The sequence below is a fragment of the Myotis brandtii genome, unplaced genomic scaffold (genome assembly GCF_000412655.1).
Source record: "Myotis brandtii unplaced genomic scaffold, ASM41265v1 scaffold709, whole genome shotgun sequence".
Lineage (NCBI taxonomy): Eukaryota > Metazoa > Chordata > Mammalia > Chiroptera > Vespertilionidae > Myotis > Myotis brandtii.
This window is the reverse complement of record NW_005370782.1, coordinates 197,008-218,780: the sequence shown is the minus strand read 5'-3', so window position 1 is coordinate 218,780 and position 21,773 is coordinate 197,008. Positions and strand designations below refer to the sequence as shown.

The window sequence follows — 21,773 nt, the reverse complement described above, 5'->3', positions numbered from 1 at the left end:
GGCTTGGTAGCTCATTTCTTTTTAGCACTGAATAATATGGCTGTTTGACATAAGAATTATTTTGAGATGAAGGCAATTACGAAGCAGTAAATACAGGAAACGCTCTCTTTATGCTTCCTTTTTCTGCCTAGAGGCAGGATATAAATTTTACTTTACTGAAGATAAATCTAGACCAGCGATTTTCAACCTTTTTCATCTCATGACACACATAAATTAATTACTAAAATTCTGCAGCACACCAAAAATTATATTATATGTTTTGCTGACATGACAAAATATAGGAATAATTTTTATTGATTTATAAAAAAATAGTAAGAGCAATTACTTACCTTTTTTGCTCCAAGGTGACTTTTTAAAAAATCAGCTACTTGTATATAAGAATTTCTGGTACCGCCCTGGCTGGTTTGGCTTGGTGGATAGAGCATCAACCTACAGAGTAAAGGGTCCCATATTAAATTCTGGTTAAGGGTTAAGGGCACATGCCTGGGTTTCGGGCTCAATCCCCAGTGGGGGGAGGGGGAGAGGGGCTACAAAAATATATTTTTTGCCAATCTGAAAAAAAATAGGTACAATTTTGATGAATTTAAAAATAACAGTAATTACCTACCCTTTTTGTTCCAAAGTGACTTTTAAAAAAATCAGGTTCCTGTACTTATATGTAAGGTTTTCTGGTACCAAAAATTAACCAATCAGACACAAACTTATTATGTAACATGACCAATAAGATGCAACACTGTTATATGACCTATATATTTATGGTTCAACAAAAATTAACCAATCAGACACAAACCTATTATGTAACATGACCAATAAGATGCAACACTGTTATATGACCTATATATTTATGGTTCAAGACAGGACATTCACACTGGGTGTCTATTGTTGTGTTGGTAGTTGTCATTTTTTTATTTGACAATCTAAGGGAAAAGAGGTCAGTACCTCTGACTAAACAGTCAGGTATTGCATGTTGTAAAAATTCTTGTGACAAACAGGTTAAAAGTTGTTGATCTAGACACTTAGCCCAGAGATGTCACCAGAGGAGTCAGTAGAAAACCATTAATCTATTAATTTTACCCCATATATTTACTTTCTCACAGGTTAAATCACTAAAACTTTTTTCTTTGTCTTGTCACTCCTCTAAAAATCACTGTTCTTTAGTTAAGATGTTATACAAGCCAGAGTTCCACACCACCTCTTTGAGTTATTCACCTTTGAGTTTCTCCCATGTAAATATGAGATATCCTATATAATAAAGAGCTAATATGCAATTGGTCATCATGCCCTCACGCCATAATGGCTCAGACACTCAACACTGGGGAGAGAGGAATGGGGACCAGCCAGGCTGTGGCCCGGGAGTGGGACAAGCCAACCTGCCCCGTGGTCTCAGATGCCAGTGGCTGTGCCTGCGCCTGCGGCCTGGGAGAGGGACAAGCTGCACACCCTGTGGTCCCGGGCGCTAGCCCCTATTGCTGCGACCCGGAAGAGAGACAAGCTGCCTGCCCCGCAGTCAGGCAGGCAGGCAGGCAGGCAGAGATGGTTAGGGGCGATCAGGCAGGCAGAGGTGGTTAGGGGCAATCAGGCAGGAAAGCAGAGAGGTTAGGGGCGATCAGGCAGGCAGGCAAGTGGTTAGGAGCCAGTGGTCCTGGATTGCAAGAGGCAGTTGGACATCCCCCAAGGGGTCCCGGATGGTAGAGTGTGTAGGCCAGTCTGAGGGGCCCTGCCCCCATGCACAAATTTTGTGCACTGGGCCTCTAGGTTAATAAACTTGTTTGTTTTGCTCTTGTCAACTTGTTTTTTTGTTGCAGAATCCCAGTGGATAATCTAAGATGAGTAGAGGAAAAGTTCTTACTCTCTTATTTCATTTAAGTTATCAGAATATTGGTAATAGAGTTGTTCATATATTCTTCTATTTTCTATTCAATATCCATGATATCAGTAGAGATACCTCCTCTTTCATTATTGATATTAACAATTTGCATCTTTTCTCATTTTTGTTATTGATCTTTTCAAAGTATAAACTTTTGATTTGGTTAATGTTCTCTATTAAGTTACTGTTTTCAATTTATTTGATTGCTCCTTTAATTTTTATTATTATTTCTTTTCTACTTGGATAGGTTTATATTACTTTTTTTTCTATATTTTCTTAATGTGGAAGCTTAACTTGATTTTATACCTATCTTATTTTCAAATACACACATATTCAGTGCTATAAATTTTCCTCTAAGCACTGCTTTCACTGAATCCCATAAATTTTTCAAGTTGTATTTTCATTTAGTTTAAAATATTCTAATATCTCTAAAATCTTTGATGCATGTTTTATTTATTTAGATATGTGTTGTTTATATCTGTATGTTTCCAAATAACTTGAGCTTGGTTCCACTGTGGTCTGAGAACATAATTTGGATGATTTCTATTATTTAAAAATTTGCACTGTGTTTTATGTCCTAGAACATAGCCTATTTCTGTAAATTTTCCATGTGAGTTTGAGAATAACATGTATAATGCTGTTGTTGGAGGAAGTATTTTATAAATGTCAATTAGCTGATGGTACTGTTTTGTTCAGCTATATCCTTACTGATTTTTTCTACTGTATTTACCTGTCACTGAAAAATGGGGTGTTGAAGTTTACAATCATAGTTATGGATTTGTCTATATTTCTTTGCAGTTCTATCAGGTTTTGCCTTATGTATTTTGATGCTCTGTTATTAGATGCAAAACATTTAAAGTATTATGTCTTTTTAGAGAACTGACCAATTTATCTTTATGTAATACCCTTTTTATCCCTGCTAATTTTTCTTGTTCTTGATTCTACTTTGTCTGAAATTAACATAAGTACTCCATCTTTCTTTTACTAGTGTTACTGTGGTACGTCCTTTCACATCCCTTATTTTTAACGTTACCATCTTGCAGAAAACATAGAGTTGGGTCTTGTGTTTTATCTACTACTACAATGTGTCATTTAATCAGTACATTTAGAACATTCACATTTTAAGTGATTTTTGATATAATTGAATTAATATATGCTATGTTTTCAAGGGTTTTCTATTCATCACATTTGTTCTTTGTTTCATTTTTTTTTAATCTTCCCTCTTTCTCCCTTCTCTGGTTTTAACTGAGCATTTCACAGGATTCCATTTTCTCTCCTCTTTCAGCAAATCAATTATATTTGATTTCCCCTGTGTTCAGTGGTTTCCCTAGAGTTTGAAATATACATTTACAGCTAATCTAAGTTTACTTTTCAAATACCATGTGCCATTTCATAGGTAGTGCGGGTACCTTTTAATGGGCTTATGTACCTGAGCTGTGACCTTCACAAAAGTTGTTGTTTTTTTCCACAAAGTTTATTAGTCTTTTTCCCCCCTCCCTTTAAGTGAGACAGGAAAGTTAGGTTTCTGAAGGTAAAACTCCAAAAAGTATGGAGACCCTAAACCTGAGGCTCTGGCAGTTCCTCACTCTCAAGTTATTCAACACTCAGATCCCAAACATTCAAATTTCCATTTAAATGCTCTTACCTGCTTATGGCTCCAGTGGCTTCTGCTCCACTTAAGCTGATCTCAGTTAAGATTCTCTGTCTTCACCTGTCTCTCCAGACTTGGAGTGGCAGTTGTCCTGGGACTGCAGTATCTCTACAAGAAAATAACTGATTTTTCAGTTTTATCAGCATTTTTTTTCCTATTGCAAGAATAGGAGTGATGATTTCCCAGCTCTTCATGTGTCAGAACTGAAACCCAAAGTCTTACATATTATTTAATCTATAAATTTCCCCTCACTCTTTCTCTTCCCTCATGATCTTTTTTTTGAAGAAAGTAGATTCTGATATTCTAAACTTTGCTGATTGCCTCTTTTATGGGGACTTTTCACATATTCTTCTGTTTCCTATATTCTCTGGAAAGCTAAAAGCTTGATCAGATGCAGCTGAGATTTATGACATGACTATTTTATAAGGATGTTGTATAGTTCCATTAGGAGACATATAATGTCTAGTTCTTTCTCATATTGTGTGGGTGACATTAATACTGGGCAATGGGCTTGCTGTTGTCAGCCTGATCCACCATTAGAAAGCTCCCCGTCAGCAATTCACCTAATGGCTTTAATAGCCGTTGATGATCATGGCCTAAATCCATTATTTCATTAGGAGTTCAATGGTGATATTCCAATTCTAATATTGCTTCAATATTTATTCACTTTTAAAGGATCTTTCCAAAATTAAGCATTTGGCACCCTTAAATACTATTTGTACAAGAAATGTGATGTAAATGCTTAATTGTATCACCTCACTTACTAGTTTTCAGAATAAAGTTTTGATTCCATAGTATCTTCAAAAGGTGACTAATGACAGTTTTTGTATGTAGTATTAAGAACTGGTGGATTTTAACATATTTGATTTGTCTCAATCCATTCTCATTATCCCTCCTCCCTTTTTTTGCTAATATTATCTCTTCTTTGGCAAGTGCAATCAACTTCAAATTGGCTCTGGTGTCCATTTGACATGAATCCAGCTGTCTCTAATAGCTTTCTTGTTTTCAGTATAAGATATTTCAGACACATTTTATGCCTTTCCTGGTCCAGAATTGGTATTAGCCATTTCTCTAAGGAGCCCTACACTCTCCAAGCCCTACACTCTTAATACAAGCAACACATACAAAACAGTTTGAAATATCAGTGATGATAGACTGCAATTTGCTAATATTTTACACCAGTGGTTCTCAACCTTGGCTGCACATTAGAATCACCTGGGAATCTTTTTTAAATCCTGATTTCTGCGCCTCATCCTCCAGAAATTCTGTTTCTTTGTTATGGAGTGAGGCCACAACATTAGTAACAAAGAAACAGAATTTCCGGAGGATGAGGCCCAGAAATCAGGATTTTAAAAAGATTCCCAGGTGATTCTAATGTGCAGCCATGGTTGAGAACCACTGTTTTACACCATTCTGTTGGTTCTTGACCCTTAACTATATGTAGGATGTTTTTCAGGATAAGACATATCATTACTGCAGATAATTCTGTAAAATAAAGTTAATGTCCTAATTATCTACTTGCTTTAAATAAGATTCCATACAACAGTATTCTAGTGCACCACAATAATATTTATTGATCTCTGAACACTAACTTGGTATTCTTCCTTTTTGGCTACATTTATTTGGATACTATTGTTTGTACTTCTGCATTATCAGCTCTCCAGTCTATTTCAACTATCATCCTCTGTAACTGCACCTCCTCTCTCCTGACACTTTTAGATCTTATTCCCAACTAAATTTCACCCAAATACCCAACACTCATCCTAGACATCCTGGTCAATGAATGCATGGAACTTTTACTATTTAGTAATTTCCTTATCCCACTTATCTTCTATTACTGTTCTATAAAGGAGGGTACATGGTCTGCTCTAAGTGTGTACATAGCAATAATTTTTTCTCCCTTTACCCTACATTTTATTCGACCTCTTCAAACTTTATTCCACGTAGAAATCCCCTGTGGTCTTATTAAGATGCAATTCTGATTCAGTAGGTATGAGGTAGGGGCCAAGGTTCTGAATTTCTAACAAGCTCTCACTGTACAAATGCTACTGGTCCTAGTCTACACTTTGAGAAGCAAGGCTCTACTATGCTGGGGTTATAAGCCCCTGTGAGGAGATATTTTAAACACACACCTTTCTCTGTTCCTCTCTACCCTTATGCTTGAAGCTCTTTCCCCTAACTTCATCTAAAATAAAAGATTAAAAGACATCAGCTTGGATGACTGATACACGACCAGCTTTATGACAGTGAGAAATCTATTACATCGTGTAGTAATTTTAAAAGATGTTTCAGATTATTTGGCATTTTCTCTTTTCAAAAAGGGAAGTCTAAGTCCCCTTACCTTGCAAGCAGATCAGCCTTAGAAATTTGCCTCTAAAGAACCGCAGAGGAAATGATTCTGAATAATTCCATGTCTAAGGTCATAAAGGGAATGCAAGTTCTGCTTGCTGCTCCTTAGACTGTGTATCTGTTCTGTTTATTAATATTTTTATTCCTGTGTCTTTTCTTGGAAGCTGCCTGAAATTATTTTAGAAAATAGAGAAGGTATAAATAAGCAATGATTTTCTTGTTTCTCAATCATTTGCCTCTACATTCACATGTCTCATTTTATTTTGTTTCATTCTTTTGTGTTGTCTCAAAAACATTTAATGTCCTATTTCTTTTTCCTTCTCCAGTATTTTTATTCTCTTGTCACCTGACTTGTTGCCATCTGTTTTAAATAAGTATAAAGTTCTATCTTGAGAAAACCTCTATTCTTTTACTACTGCCATGATTATTACTTTTTTCAAAGTCAATTTTCTGAAGACTGTTTCACTTCTATTTTATTGATGCTCAAACTGAGTTTTCACTTGCATATCACTATGCAAAATTGAACAGCTCCTCCAAATTAAACCTGTGAGTATGGTTGGTGCTTTAATTTAATGTGGAAGACTATCAATAGAATTCTACTACTATTACACAAAAATATTTCTTGATCAGACTGGAAAACCACTCTTTAATTATTGCATGTATTGTCTCTAGTGAACACTTTTTGCCAATCTATTCTTTAGCAATTTGTAAAATCACATTATTTTTCAAAACACTGTAATCACATCTCCAACATTCACTCAGACAGAAAACACTATTTATGTATTGTTCACCATTTGGTCCAATAGATTATCTTTGCAAAAGAAAACCTTGGTAATGATAGGAAAAGTGGTATTTTTCATTAATATTTGTGCTGTGTGTACAATTATGTGATAAATCTTTCCTCTTTGACACTGTCCTCAAGTACTCTAATGTCTTCTCTTTATTTACTTTGATACCATCTCTCCCCAAAACTGATGAGCACCGATTAGGATTATTTTGGGGGGTCAGGGGCCTGCCACTGGATGTAGAAGGGAGGACAGGATCTGTGTCAGAGATACTCCAGGGTAGAAACATGTTTACCACATCGATGGGAGTGGATGTGATGAATTTCAACAGGAATGTTAGGCTATATGTTCTGCATCTAATGAGAGTTGTCCAATGAAGCCCTAATTTTTAGAAGCTGATTATTTATTCAAAACTCTATTTTTTGGATTACCAGCTCTCTTCTTAAAATTATTCAATGGTTACTTATTTCCCTCAAGATAAACCTAAGCTCTACCCTGGATTAATAAGACCTGTCCTATCCAATCTCATCCTTGCCTCTTTATTCCTTCCATCCCCATTTCTCAACTGTCAGACAAACTTATCTATGTTTCTGCCAAACTAAACTATTTGCTTGTCCACAATTGTGACACATTTACTTGTGTAACCCAAGCTTTGCAGACTCTGTTCTTTTTATCTAGATTTCCATCTTCTATTCTTCTTACCCAACCACCTTCTTACTACCAGTTGTCCGACTATCACCTGCTACCCTTCAATTCTCAACTGGGGTATCAAACCTCCAGAAGGCCTTTCTGACTACCCATGTTGGGGTTAAGTGCCCTTTCTCTACAGTCATATAGCATCCTATCATATCAATGTGACTACTATATTGGACTCACCTTCTCACATGTCTGAGGGAGGGATTATGCTTTTTATTGTTAACATTATGTCGCCTGCACTTAAAGAACCTAACACAATGCCTGGCACATGATATACTTGGGATGAATGTTATATGTTGAATGAGAACTGCACATTCATTCCTTTCAATACTTAAAAAGAGTAGGTTTGGTTTTCTAAAGTAGTCAAAAGTAGGAAGATAAAGCAAATGATCAAGGTTAATAAAAGTATTTTTGTGTGATAATGTAACACCTCCCCTCCCTTAAACATCACAACTACAGAATGAGACATTTTCTTATATCACTAAAATCACACCCAGAGAAGAATTTAGAGTGTGAGAAAATATCTTAGAAGAAGGAGACTATCATACCTTAAAGAAACTTTGGAATGGGACAATTTCCCTTTGGCTGTGTAAGGAGAAGTTATGTAGAAAAGTGGTTCCAATTTTAAAAATTCTGGAACAAAATTCTAAGTTCTGGCCAGGCACACAGCTTTGGGGAAAAGAGTCCGCCTTGTGTTTCCTTTCCCTTGGCCAAAGAATGGCCTGACAGTGCTGCTGATCAGGGCACTGCTACACTGTGGGCATGTGGGACCCCTGGCCTTAACTGCCAGGAGCAAACCCAGGCACTGACACCACCAAAAATGCCCTGTGTAGAGAACTACTGCCTGATAACCATTCCTGTCTTTACTGTTCTGTCATCGTACAAAAGAAGCAGAGGCCTCTTAACTTGACTCGATTGTTACCACCATCACTTTTATTTGTTTCCAGGAGGGGTCCTGGGAGGTTCATTCAATTGGGTTCCTTTTCTGAATATGAATTTTTATCATTATTTAGTCCCTGCTAGAATATCTGAAATTTCATCCATAGATTCTTAATCTGGATTAAAACACTGACATTTTAGCACTGGCTGGTGTGGCTCAGTTGGTTGAGTGTTGTCCTGTTCACCAAAAGGTTGCTGTTTTAATTCCAAGTCAGGGATTAGGGCACATACATGGGTTGGAGGCTTGATCCCTGGTAGTGGGTAAGAGGCAGTCATTTAATGTTTCACTCTCACATTGATGTTTTTGTCTCTCTCTCCCTTTCCCTTCCTCTCTCTCTAAAACTCAATAGAAACATTCTTTTAAAAAATAAAATAAAACGCTGATATTTTAGGACTCTTGCACAAGACTTAGATCTCTGAGAGACTCAAATTAATGTCTTTAGTTGTTATCTGGAAATGAGTAGGGAAGAAAGGGCTAATCAATGAGGAAAAAATAGCCTAAAATTAGGAAGATCATGATAAGGTTTTGGGAATTAGAATATCTGCCTCTAAGGAAGAGAGATGAACGTAGAAAGCACAGTGATCAATTAGTGCACCAGCTACCGATACTTTAATCCACTGTTAAGGGATACAGAAAATTTCAATACCTTTGGCTTTTCCTATGACACTAAATGGGGAATCTATATATATAAAAGCCAAGCGATCAGAATGACAGGAATGACCAGTCACTATGACACCCACTGCAGCTGGCCAACTAGCCAGATGGGGGCAGGGCCGGCCAGCCAACTTCCCTCGGCCCTCCCCGCAGCCGCCCTTCCCCCCCATCAGCCCCAATCAGGGTGGGCTGGCCGGACCTCACCCATGCATGAATTCGTGCACCGGGCCTCTAGTAAATAATAAAGATGAAAGTAAAGAGAGAGAACATTAGTAAGGGAGTACAAAAGAAAGACTGGAACCAAGAGGTTGATTATAGAGAAATTCTTCTTAGACTTTCAGACTATCAGTTTGAAAGGATATATCTTCATTTATAAGACAGAAGTAAGGTCTTATAGACTGTTCATTGCCTTTTTACCAGCACCTAAAATGTAATAGACGTTTACTAAATATTTTTGAGTCAATAATAAGAGCCAACACATTTATTAATTATTGCATTTAGATGTACAACAAAATGGGATAACCCATCAATACCATTGGCGTCTCAGCATGGGTTAATGAGATAAATTGGGTCCCAGTGCCCTCTCTGATGAAACGAGATTTTAGAGGGGGGAAATTAGAAACAGTGTTTTCTCAAGGAGATAACATTGAAGTGACAGCCATAATAACTAAACTGTCTGAAAGATCTCAATGAGACTACACCAACTTCTCCCACTTGACAAGTTTGTCAACAGCCAGACCTGTAAATAAATCATTACTGGCAGTGTCACTGTGGTAACCAAGGAGATTTGAGCTTCCCATTATTGTTATCTCAGGAGCCCTAAATTGACCCCAGTGATATATTTTAATAGAAGTGAAAGCCTTTAAATCAATGGACTAAGAATAAACTTTAGAGTTAGGCAGCCGCAGGTTAAATCCCAGAGGAGAGTAGTTTGAGGAACCAGAGAACATGAAAAGAGTGAACCAATGGGAACTGATATGGATTATTTCTGAGAATGGAAAGTTGAGAATTGAAGGAAGTTTATAGTATCCATGGAATGTGCTGGATTCAGTTAAATGGACCAATATATAGAATATAATCCAAAAAATAAAAACTCCTTAAGATGACAATTAGAGTTCACCTCAAAATGGCATCATGCAGAATTGTCAAGAGTAATGCAAAGTCACAAGCAAATGATTTATATGTAATGTTCTTGGTTACTTATGCATCTTCTCCTTTCATTGTATCACTTAAAATAATATGTATGAAAGTTTGTTGAAGAAGCACTATCTAAATGCCAGGTATTGTTACTGTTATAAATTGAGGTTCAGTCCTAGTTTGTGAATTGAATTTCTCAGGATAACATATATAGTACTAGGATGCTTCTATAGACTACTCTGTTCCTTGACCCTTTCTGGGATGTTAATATAATTAAGTTCTGGGATTAACCTTCCTTTCATGTCAGAGTGTGCTGAAATCTATGGGACAGTTTTTCTTCTGGAAACTTCCATTTGCTGATGATTAAGTACACAATGTCACAATCATTTATATAGACAGCTGAGCAGAATTCACAAGGAGACTGCAAAATCCAAACTGTATCTGGGTCATTCATTCTGTAACATTGTCTCAGATAATTACTCTTCTTCTTGCATGAAGCAGTTAGAGCATGAAAAATAACTTGGTTTGGTCACTGCTGTAGTAATAACTTCAAATTGCTTCAATATCTACCTTTTCTAAGATCCAGAATTCTACCATAAAAATATGTTTACTTGTCTTTTCTAATTTTGTTTTCACTGTAGGCATTTCAAAAAAAAAACATGAAGAGGTATATTTGACCTTGAAATCAAGTGCTAGAAAAATAACCTGTCTAACTGTTACTTTTCATCTAAAATATTATATTTTAGGGGCTGCTCAATGGTACTGCTGTAATCAAGAATCTGCCATCATTTTTTTTAAGCTCCTAGTTTCACAGACATAACTTTTTTAAAAGTCACCCAAGGATCTTCAATCTCACTGTCAGTTCAGGAAAGAGCGCGCACACACACACACACACACACACACACACAAACACACACACACACACACAAACACACACACTTGGTTATTCAATTTTAATTTTTCAGCCTATTTTCCCAAATATGTGTTTATAAAACCATTAAATTATTGATTTAAGTAATAAGCAAGAAGTTACTACCATGATCTAAATATTCACAAAGATGGTGCGGGGGGCGGGGGGAGGTAATGGTGGGAAGACCACTGGGCTTGAAAGGTTAATATTTGAGCCCAGCTCTGTCATAAAAACATTCACAACCTTTAGTGAATCCCTTAACTGCTTTATTTCCACGCAGAAGCATAAGACAATGGAGGGTTTACTTTTTTCACTCAAACTGCATGTACTCTTTAGGTCAACTGAAAGCCCATTTTACCTTGAAATATACATAAACACATAACTACCATAATTTTCAGTATATGTCAACATAAGCAATTTCATACATTACAGTGCACAAAACAATAGAAGAAAAGAAACTCTGTTAAGAGTGACCTAAAGGAATTCTGCAAAAGGTCTCAATTTCTTAAGGCTTCCATTTTCCTAGCTAAAATGTTATGTTGACTTGATAGTGTTTAAAATCCTATCATTGTAATAGTTAGAGCTTTAGCTGAAGAGCATAAAAATTGAAAGTCCTGTACTTCTCTCCCCAATAACTGATCAGAACGATATTTTTTTCAGTCTCTATAGGTCTTTATCACTGTCCAGTATTTTCATAGTTTTTATATTACACAGTATTAGTTTAAAAGATTACAATCTATAATAATAAAAACATAATATGCTAATTAGACCAGAGGTTCTTCCGGGATGAAGCTGGGGCTGCAGCTGCAGGATTGAGGCAGCTGACAGGGCTTCGAGGGAGGGATCCAGTCAGCTGCAGCTGCGAAAGCCTACTCTTGCAAAAATTTCATGCATCAGGCCTCTAGTCTAGTACTAAAAATGCATATGAAGTGTCAACAATAAATGCTAAATTCTTACTATGCATTTCTGGTTTAAGTTGTAAATGATAGAAACCTACTCTAGAAGTTGCAGCAGAAAATTGACTTATTAAAGTTTTTGTGAGCACTGCTAAGGGCAGCTAACAGTTTAGAGCTGTCCTGTGGAGATGTGAATGCCATCACTATTGGGCATAGCCAGCAGAACTTTCATTGCTGCTGCAGGAACTGGATCCTATTACCAGAACCACCTCCATTCTTCCTTTTCATTGCTGATTAATATTTCATTATATGGCTATAACACAACTTGCATATTTGACAGCTGAAGGACATTTGATTTGCTACCATAAGCATTTGCATACATAAATTTCCATTGCTCTTGGGTAAATATCAGGGAGTGGGATTGTTAGATCATAAAGCAAGTATATGTTTAACTTTGGAAGAAGCTGTTAAAGCGTTTCCAACATGTCTGAACCATTTTTCAAATCTACTGACCATGTATAAGAATTCCATATTCTCTGTATCTTCACCAGCATTTATCAATGTCAGGTTTCTTAAAAAAAATTAGCCATTTTAATTTTTATGTCTTTAGTAACTAATTAATGTTGAGCATGTGTTTCATATATACATTTTCTATCCATAATTTTTTGGTGAAATGGCCAAATATTTTGGCATTTTAAAACTTAGTTAACTTATTACTGAGTTTGGAGATTTTATTTAATGTTCTGGATACAAGTCCTTTATCAGATATTTAATTTGAAAAAATTTCTCCTAATCTGTAATTTTTTTTAACATTCTCTTAGTGCTTTTCATAGACCCAGAAGTTCTTAATTTTGATGACATCTAATTTTTTGTCTTTTTCTTTTATGGATCATGCTTTTTGATGTCATATCCAGAAAACTTTGCCCTAACCCAAAAATCACAAAAATTTTTCTCCTATAATTTCTTCAATATTTAGTTTGGTTGTTTTTTTATGTTAATCCTCACCCCAGCATATTTTTCCATTGTTTATTTATTTAGAGAGAGTGGAAGAGAGGGGAAGAGACATAGAAAAACATTGATGTGAGAGAGCCACATCCATTGGTTGCCTTCCACATGTGCCCTATCTGGGGCTGAGGATTGAGCCTGCAACCAAGGTATGTGACCTTGACCAGAATCAAACCTCTGGACCCTTCAGTCCACAGGCCAATGCTCTATCCAGTGGGCCAAACCAGCTAAGGCAAGAAAATTTAGTTTTATGATTTATGTTTAGATCTATGATTAGTTTGATATGTTAAAGTTTGTTCATTCATTCAACGTAGGGATGACAATAGTTCCAGTACCATTTGTTGAAAAGACTATCCTCCATTTAATAGCCTTTGCATCTTTTTTTATTGTCTAAAGTTTTACATATGTCTCCTTTTCCCCCAATTAACCCCCCCACCCAAGTCATTCCCACCCCGGGCAAGCCCCCACCACCCCAGTGTCTGTGTCCATTGGTTATGCTAATATACATGCACATAAGTTTTTTGGTTGCTCTCTAACCTCCCCCCCTCCCCTACCATTTGTCTCTGGATCTATTCTTGTTCATCAAATTATGTTGATCATTATATCCCACATGAGTCAGATCATGTGATATTTGTCTTTCTCTGACTGGCTTATTTCGCTTAGCATAATGCTCTCCAGTTTCATCCATGCTGTTGCAAATGGTAAAAGTTCCTTCTTTTTTATAGCAGCATAGTATTCCATTGTGTAGACGTACTACAGCTTTTTAATCCACTCATCTGCTGATGGGCACTTAGGTTGTTTCCAAATCTTAGCTATTATAAATTGTGCTGCTATGAACATAGGGGTGCATCCTCCATTTAATAGCCTTTGCATCTTTAAAAAAATATTAATTGAGCCCTAGCTTGTTTGGCTCAGTGGATAGAGCGTCAGCCTGCGGACTGAAGGGTCCCAGGTTTGATTCCAGTCAAGGGCACATGCCTGGGTTGCGGGTTCGATCCCCATTGGGAGTAGTGCAGGAGGCAGCTGATCAATGAGTCTCTCTCATCATTAATGTTTCTATCTCTCTCTCCATCTCCCTTCCTCTTTGAAATCAACAAAAATATTTAAAAAATAATAAAAAGAATCAACTGATTATGTCTGACTCTGTTTCTGAACTCTATTATATTTCACTGATCTGTATGTCTGTTCTTTCACTACTACAACTGAAATGTAGTGTTATTTTATATTTAAATCAGAGAATGTGAGCCCTCCAAATTTGTTCTTTTTCAAAATTGTTGACTATTCTAGTTTCTTCACTTTTTCATATAATTTTAGAATCAGTTTGTCAATTTGTATACAATTTTCTTATGGAATTTTGATTGGGATGCACCAATTTTATACATTAGTTTGGGGAACACTTTTAAACTATTGAGTCTTCCCCTTGGTGTATGTGGATATGTTAGAGTTTGTATACTCACCAGTTGAAGGACTTTTAAGTTATTTCTGGTTATGAATAAAGCTGCAATAAATATTTGCCTACAAGGTTTATTTTTATTTCCCTGGGTGCTCAGTAGACTCTTTCTACTTAGAAATTCATGTCCTTCTTCTTTTCTATTAGATTTTCTTCCGTTATTACTTTTTTAAAATTAGTCATTCAAACTCTACCTTTTCTCTATTCTCTCTTAGGGGAATGGTTGGTAAGGTGTTGGAACTCCTGGATTGATCTAGTTTTTCTTTCCCACTGTTAATTCTTTATCTTTTTTTTTTATTTTCAGACAGATTGCCTTGACTTTGTTCTTTAATCTTTCTATTGAAATGTATATATTTTAGCATTGCTTTAATTCAAAAGAATTTTTCATTCTCTATTTCTTTTTAAAATATATAGTGCCTTAATCTTGTTTCATGGATTCAAATTCTTCTATCTCAGAAAATGTTATTTTATTTTTTAAAAATATGTTTTTATTGATTTTAGAGAGAGAGGAAGGATGAGAGAGAAGCATAGATCAGCTACCTCCTGCAAGTCCTACTGGGGATTGAACCCACAACCTGGTGACCAGGAATTAAACCAGTGACCTTTCCCTGCATGGGACGAAGCTCAACCAACTGAGTCACACTGCTCAGGGCTGAAAATATTATTTTCTTATTTGAAATTTTATTCTGTTACCTGAATGGTCTGTTTTTTAATTTCCCTTTTCTAATTGATATGTTTTCATCTCTTTCATGCTGGAGGTTTCCACATAATTCTGGTGATCCTTTGTTTCTTGCTAAAATGTAAAATTGACATACGAAAAATCTGAGTGGACACTATTTGTGTAAGTGCTGAACTTGTGAAGTAGTGACCTTCAGAGTCAGATGGATATTCACCCATTTACTTGAGAAACTTTAAAAAGTCATTTTCTTGATACTTTTTTTCCCCTAGAATCATTTTCTTTTCTTTTGAGAAAATGTCTCCAGTATACTGCATAGGGTTACATCCTTAGTTGTCAGCATTCTTTCAGTTGATGGAATTAAAGCATGGGGTCCCTGTTCAGTAAGTAAACTATTTCCTAGCCCAGTGATGGCGAACCTTTTGAGCTTGGCATGTCAGCATTTTGAAAAACCCTAACTTAACTCTGGTGCCGTGTCACATATAGAAATTTTTTGATATTTGCAACCATAGTAAAACAAAGACTTATGTTTTTGATATTTATTTTATATATTTAATGCCATTTAACAAAGAAAAATCAACCAAAAAAATGAGTTCACGTGTCACCTCTGACTCGCGTGTCATAGGTTCGCCATCACTGTCCTAGCCCCTAAATTTTCAGGACACCCTCTATTGCTTGGGCAGAGTCTGGATTCTTTCTGTTTCTTTTGTTGCCATGACATAGATTTAAGACAGGTAAACAAGCAGAGTAAGTATTTTATCATGAAGAGAAACAGAATCCTGGGAGAGCATGAGGAGTGGGTGAGAATAATTAGGGCTTAGAGAGACTGCAAAGAGGAATCATCTCTAAATCTAGGTTTTGACGAAGAGCCAGATTAATTAAAATGGATGGGAGGCAGTGATGGACAGAGAAAGGCGTCTGCAGAAAGAAATATCTGTGCAATATCAAGGAAGCTTGAAAGAGCATGGTCCATGCAGAAGCAGCAGGGGGTTCAATGCCATAATGTTGACATTTAATATGTGGGCCAGGGCAGGAAAGCAGCATTTCATCTGATGTAAAGAAAAACATATGTTTAAAGTGTGTAAACCCTTTGTCTTTTAAATGCTAAAGTTAAGTGTTTTCTTAGCTCAATCTGTACTAATTGATGTGTTCCAATTCTATCAGTTGCTACTTGTATCTCAAGATACATCATTTAACAACTTTGGTCCTCAATGTTCTCATCTTTAAATGGAGATAGTATCTGCCTCTTGCAGTCAGGGTTTTTAGTTGTATGCAAAAGAAAGTAATATTTGCTAACCTAAATGCAAAGGGAAATAAAAAAACAAACAACTAAGATTGGATATTATGTAGTCATGACAAAGTCTAGAAGCACACTGCAGCACTGTACCATGGAGGTGTCACTGCCACCAGCGTTGGACACAGACACTGAGACCTCTGCTGCTAGTGGTTGGATGCAGCTGCCAGCAGCGTTAGATTGCTGCCTCTGGAAACCAGATGTGGCTGTGGTGCTGCCACTTCTCTCACCAGTTTGGATTTTGTCTGGGGCTGTGAATCTGACTGGCATGGCCTAGAATATGTGTCCACGTGCTGTGTGCAATGGAATATTAAAGAGTAAGCAATGGCACTGTTTTGCAGTTTCTCCAGGGAGATATAGGCTCTGTCTCATTAGGAGGGTGAGGATTTTGCAAACATAAAAAAACAGGGTCAAAGACTGGGTAGTTAAGAAGAATGGTAAGTGTCCACATAGTTCCTGCTATCAAAAATGTCTTTGGAAGATACATAAATCATTATACGGCAGAAGCATCTAAAAATGCCCAATATTATCAGTATCATCATCTTTAGCACATCATCATCAGGAAAGTTTCTTAAATAAGTTTTGTATTAGTTTCCTATTGCTGTGTAACAAATCACCACGACATTTATTATAGCAGAGTGTCTATGGGTTAGGGACCCAAGAGTGCCTGAACTGTATGGTTCTGGTTTAGGATCTCACACGAGATTGCAGTCAAGATGTGTTCCAAGATGTCAAGATGTCAGCTGGGATCAGAGGATCCATTTCCATAATGGTATCTTCATATGAGTTGGCCTCAGTTCCATAATGGCTATTGGCAGGAGGCTTTACTTCCTAACCACCTGGGCCTCTCTATACAGCTACTTGAATGCCCTAAGAACACATTAGTTGGCTTTCTCTAGAGAGAGTGATCCAAGACAGAGTGAGAATAAAATGGAAGTTACAATGTCACTTTAGGATGTAGATGTGACTCTTCATCATTCCTAATTCATCATATTTGTTAGAAGTTAATTACTAGGTATAGCCCACACTCAAAGGGAGGGAAATTAGGCTCCACTAAAGGGAAGAATATCATAGAACTTTTGGACATGTATCAAAACATCACAAGTTATTTTTTCCCCAGAAATGACCAAATTAATTTCTTTATGCATTATCTCTATTCATTTTTTTTTGTATTATAATATGCCAGAGAATCTATTCCAATTTAAAGTTAAATTACCACACACCTCCAGGGATGTTTATTTTATTCAGTAAAAATCTTACAGAGCTTAAAAATGAGAGAGGGTTGTCCTGGATAGCATCTTATTACCAAAGAAACACATTTCAATTATAAATGAAATGTGTCCATTTGTTCAAACGCCCAATCCTACCCCTACCATGTAGAGATTAATAGACATCATTGTATCACTGCCTAGCTATCTCTGTTGATATGGAGGGAGGAGAGGGAGGAGGCATTTTTGTAATTTTCTGAGAGCACAAAAGTACTCTAGAAACACAAACTAAATGTCTTCAGTGGCCAAACAGATAATATAAATGGTGAAGACTATAAAGAGAGGTGAGACCTTTAATATTCAAATCCAATTTTAAAAAATAATGGCAACAATAATGCCAGGCTAGTCAAATAAAATACCTGCAAGTGCCCAGTTTGGCTCTTAGCTGCAACCTTGCTCTTCTGTTGAGGTCTAAAAGGTCTGACTTGCTTCTTCTTCTTCTTCTTCTTCTTCTTTTTGAAATTTTGCTTTGGAATTCATTATTTTGGGAGTCAAAAAAGATCTTGGTCTATCTAATCCAACTTCTCCATATTACAGATAGGAATCTATAAATATATATAAGGCTAATATGCAAAGTGTCCCCTCGGGAGTTTGACTGGGAGACCAGGAGTCCGATCACTCAATATGACGTGTACCGACCACCAGGGGACAGTGCAGAATGAAGGAAGGCCCCGGCAGGCAGTCAGAAGGCCCCAATTGACCCTGAACCAGCCAGGCCTAGGGACCCTACCCATGCACAAATTTCGTGCACCAGGCCTTTAGTGAGGGAATAAAAAAGGGGGGATTTGAAGGGTCTGTGAGTAGCTTATCACAGATAAACAAAGTAAGTTTTGTCAGTAAGTATTATGAAAGTCATTTCAGGAGAATGATTCTTTGCAGTAAACCATCTTCTGAACACAAAGGGGTGGGAAGATTTCTTGAACTTATTGTTTTCCAGGATTACAGGGTTTGAGTAAAGTGGAACATTGTTAAGAACCACACTCCTATACAGACCAAATAATCAATATTATATAACTTTCTTCACCCTAATAGTTTTTTTTTAAAATCTTTTTTACAATTTGGTAGGCCCTAAAAGTATCTAGGACTTTGACCTAAGAATCAAAGAGATTGAGGGCCTCTAAGATCACAGAGCTAGTTATTGCAGAGTCCAGACAAGAGCAACCAAGTCCCAGGTTCTTACTACACCAGCACCTCTATGAAAATGAAGATGACTCTGCTCAGAGGTAGGAGGAAGACATGGAAATATCAACTGTGAGATAAGGTCCTGCAGACTTATAAGGTAAAGATAGGCCATATTACAGATAGGAATCTATAAATATATATAAGGCTAATATGCAAAGTGTCCCCTCGGGAGTTTGACTGGGAGACCAGGAGTCCGATCACTCAATATGACGTGTACCGACCACCAGGGGACAGTGCAGAATGAAGGAAGGCCCCGGCAGGCAGTCAGAAGGCCCCAATTGACCCTGAACCAGCCAGGCCTAGGGACCCTACCCATGCACAAATTTCGTGCACTGGGCCTTTAGTGAGGGAATAAAAAAAGGGGTTTTTGAAGGGTCTGTGAGTAGTTTATCACAGATAAACAAAGTAAGTTTTGTCAGTAAGTATTATGAAAGTCATTTCAGGAAGAATGATTCTTTGCAGTAAACCATCTTCTGAACACAAAGGGGTGGGAAGATTTCTTGAACTTATTGTTTTCCAGGATTACAGGGTTTGAGTAAAGTGGAACATTGTTAAGAACCACACTCCTATACAGACCAAATAATCAATATTATATAACTTTCTTCACCCTAATAGTTTTTTTTAAAATCTTTTTTACAATTTGGTAGGTCCTAAAGTATCTAGGACTTTGACCTAAGAATCAGAGAGATTGAAGGCCTCTAAGATCACAGAGCTAGTTATTGCAGAGTTCAGACAAGAGGAACCAAGTCCCAGGTTCTTACTACAACAGCACCTCTATGAAAATGAAGATGACTCTGCTCAGAGGTAGGAGGAAGACATGGAAATATCAACTGTGAGATAAGGTCCTGCAGACTTATAAGGTAAAGATAGGTGAGGGAATTTCCTTAAAGAACTGGGCCAGGGGTGCTTTAATAGTCTGTCACATGCATGTCATCATTCAATAACATTTATTATGCATTTGTGGGAGGCAGTGGAATAGGCATGAGCAGAGCAAGGACGATGGACTATATTCTCCAGGGTGGAAAGCCCCAGGTGCCTAGCAAAGGACAATTGTAGGTTGGGACCTAGCCCCCAGGGTGACTTTTCCTTCTCTAGCATAAGAACAATCTTGAGGTTTGGATCCCCTGGCCTTTCCTCCCTAGAGATAACATCTGATCTCAGTTGTATTTCAGCTCCAGGCCCAGAAGAGCAACAAAACCAGCCAAAGCTGACCTCAGGACCAGCTGCACTGAGTAATGATCCCCTGCCCTGGTGCCCGACAATCAATCAGTGGAGACCACAACCTGAAAGGACACACCAGGAAAACTGCTGAGTATTCTATTGAGATCTTTTCCTGAGGCTTCCCCTAAAATCTCCACCTTTAAAACCCTTAGGACATCATGAACAGACTGTTGAACCTCAGAGGGAAGGCAAGGGAGGGTGGATGGGAAGAGATCAACCAATGAACTTGTATGCATTTATGTATAACCTCCGGACCCAGACAATGGAGTGATGAGGGCCTGGGGGGAGAGGTGAGGGATGGGAGCGGTGGGAAGAGGTTACTGTTGAACCTCAGAGGGAAGGCAAGGGAGGGTGGATGGGAAGAGATCAACCAATGAACTTGTATGCATTTATGTATAACCTCTGGACACAGACAATAAAGTGATGAGGGCCTGGGGGGAGAGGTGGGGGATGGGAGCGGGTGGGAAGAGGTTAATGTAATACTTTCTACAATAAAGATTAAATAAATAAATAAAATAAACCCCGGAGCTCTCCCTCCCAGAGCACACCGGCCAGGTGCCTTTCCCTTCCCCCCACCCCATTCCAGGTGCATTCCCATTGCCTTCCTCACTCCCATGCTCCTAAGGCCCTTCCTTTGCCTCCATAGCTCCTTTCCTCAGCCCATTTCTTCTAGGAATTACTTCTTCTACGTCTGTGATTTCTCAAAGAAATGTTCTCCTACGGTTGGGTCTTGGCTCTGAATTCTTTTGTAGCCAGGACCCAAATACCCAGGTTGCTGAACCCACCTCCTTTCCTCAGCCCATTTCTTCTAGGAATTACTTCTACGTCTGCGATTTATCAAAGAAATGTTCTCCTACGGTTGGGGTTGGGTCTTGGCTCGGAATTCTTTCGTAGCCAGGACCCAAGTACCCAGGTTGCTGAACCCACGACTCCACCTGTCAGACACCTGGTGCCATTCTTGCTGCCTAAAACACCTTTACTGTGTGTGTGACTGAGCTCACGGGCAGGGAAGCCAAGCAACAAGCAATTTCAATTAGTTGTGACTGGTGTTACCTATGGGCAGAGGAGGTGAGGGAATCTTGAGGGTGAACCACAGGAACACCTAACCCAGGGGAAAGTGAGATTCCAGATGAACCAATGACAGGACCTTCGGGAAGGTGCCAGGAGTGTCCTAGTCTGAGGGGTTCCACACGGGAAGATCCAGGATATGCGAACTTTGACCTCAGAGCCGACCTAAAACTTGTACCTGACCAAATGTCCTCAGTATTGGGAAAGCCCGGTATTAGTGAACAGGGAGTGGTTAAAATCTCTCCCCAGCTGCTTCCGGAAGCCAAGACTGAATTGCCCAGAGGGTTTGAAGGGTCAAGTAAAAGAACTGAGAAACCTGCAGAAAAACAAGCTGTCCTCCCATTTTTCTAAAGCACCCAGTCGGTCCCGGTCCTTGGGCCACTCCTAGGTTAGGACGCCCGTTTCCCTGTTGAATTTCCCACCCATTCTAGATCCCTGGGATCTCACTCTTCCCTGCAGGAGGATGCAGTTTGGAGGGGGTGTTCCTCTCCTGCCTTTTGGAAAGTCTTGGGGGTCCCAGTCCCTGCTAATGCCTGGGCGAGTCCCTGCCACCTCACCTGGCCTACCTTGAATTGCCAATTAACGCCAATTCTCTCCAGCCCTGGAAGGACAGGGCACCTCCCAGCTGTGGGTGGGCCGGTTCCAGCCGCCAAGGCCCGGGAGAGAGGAAGGGAGGGAGCGGCGGGACCACAGGGCGGGGCACGGGAGCCCAGGCCAGGCCCCA

General features: G+C 38.3%; 1 long non-coding RNA gene across 1 annotated transcript; it reads right to left on the bottom strand.

Annotated features, from left to right (window-relative positions):
* Positions 1 to 397: 397 nt before the first annotated feature.
* Positions 398 to 21,705, bottom strand: LOC102252963. Its single transcript, XR_314499.2, has 3 exons — positions 21,616 to 21,705; positions 3,513 to 3,626; positions 398 to 429 (listed from the first exon to the last, which is right to left on the bottom strand). It is a non-coding gene; the product is annotated as an uncharacterized LOC102252963 (long non-coding RNA).
* Positions 21,706 to 21,773: the final 68 nt, after the last annotated feature.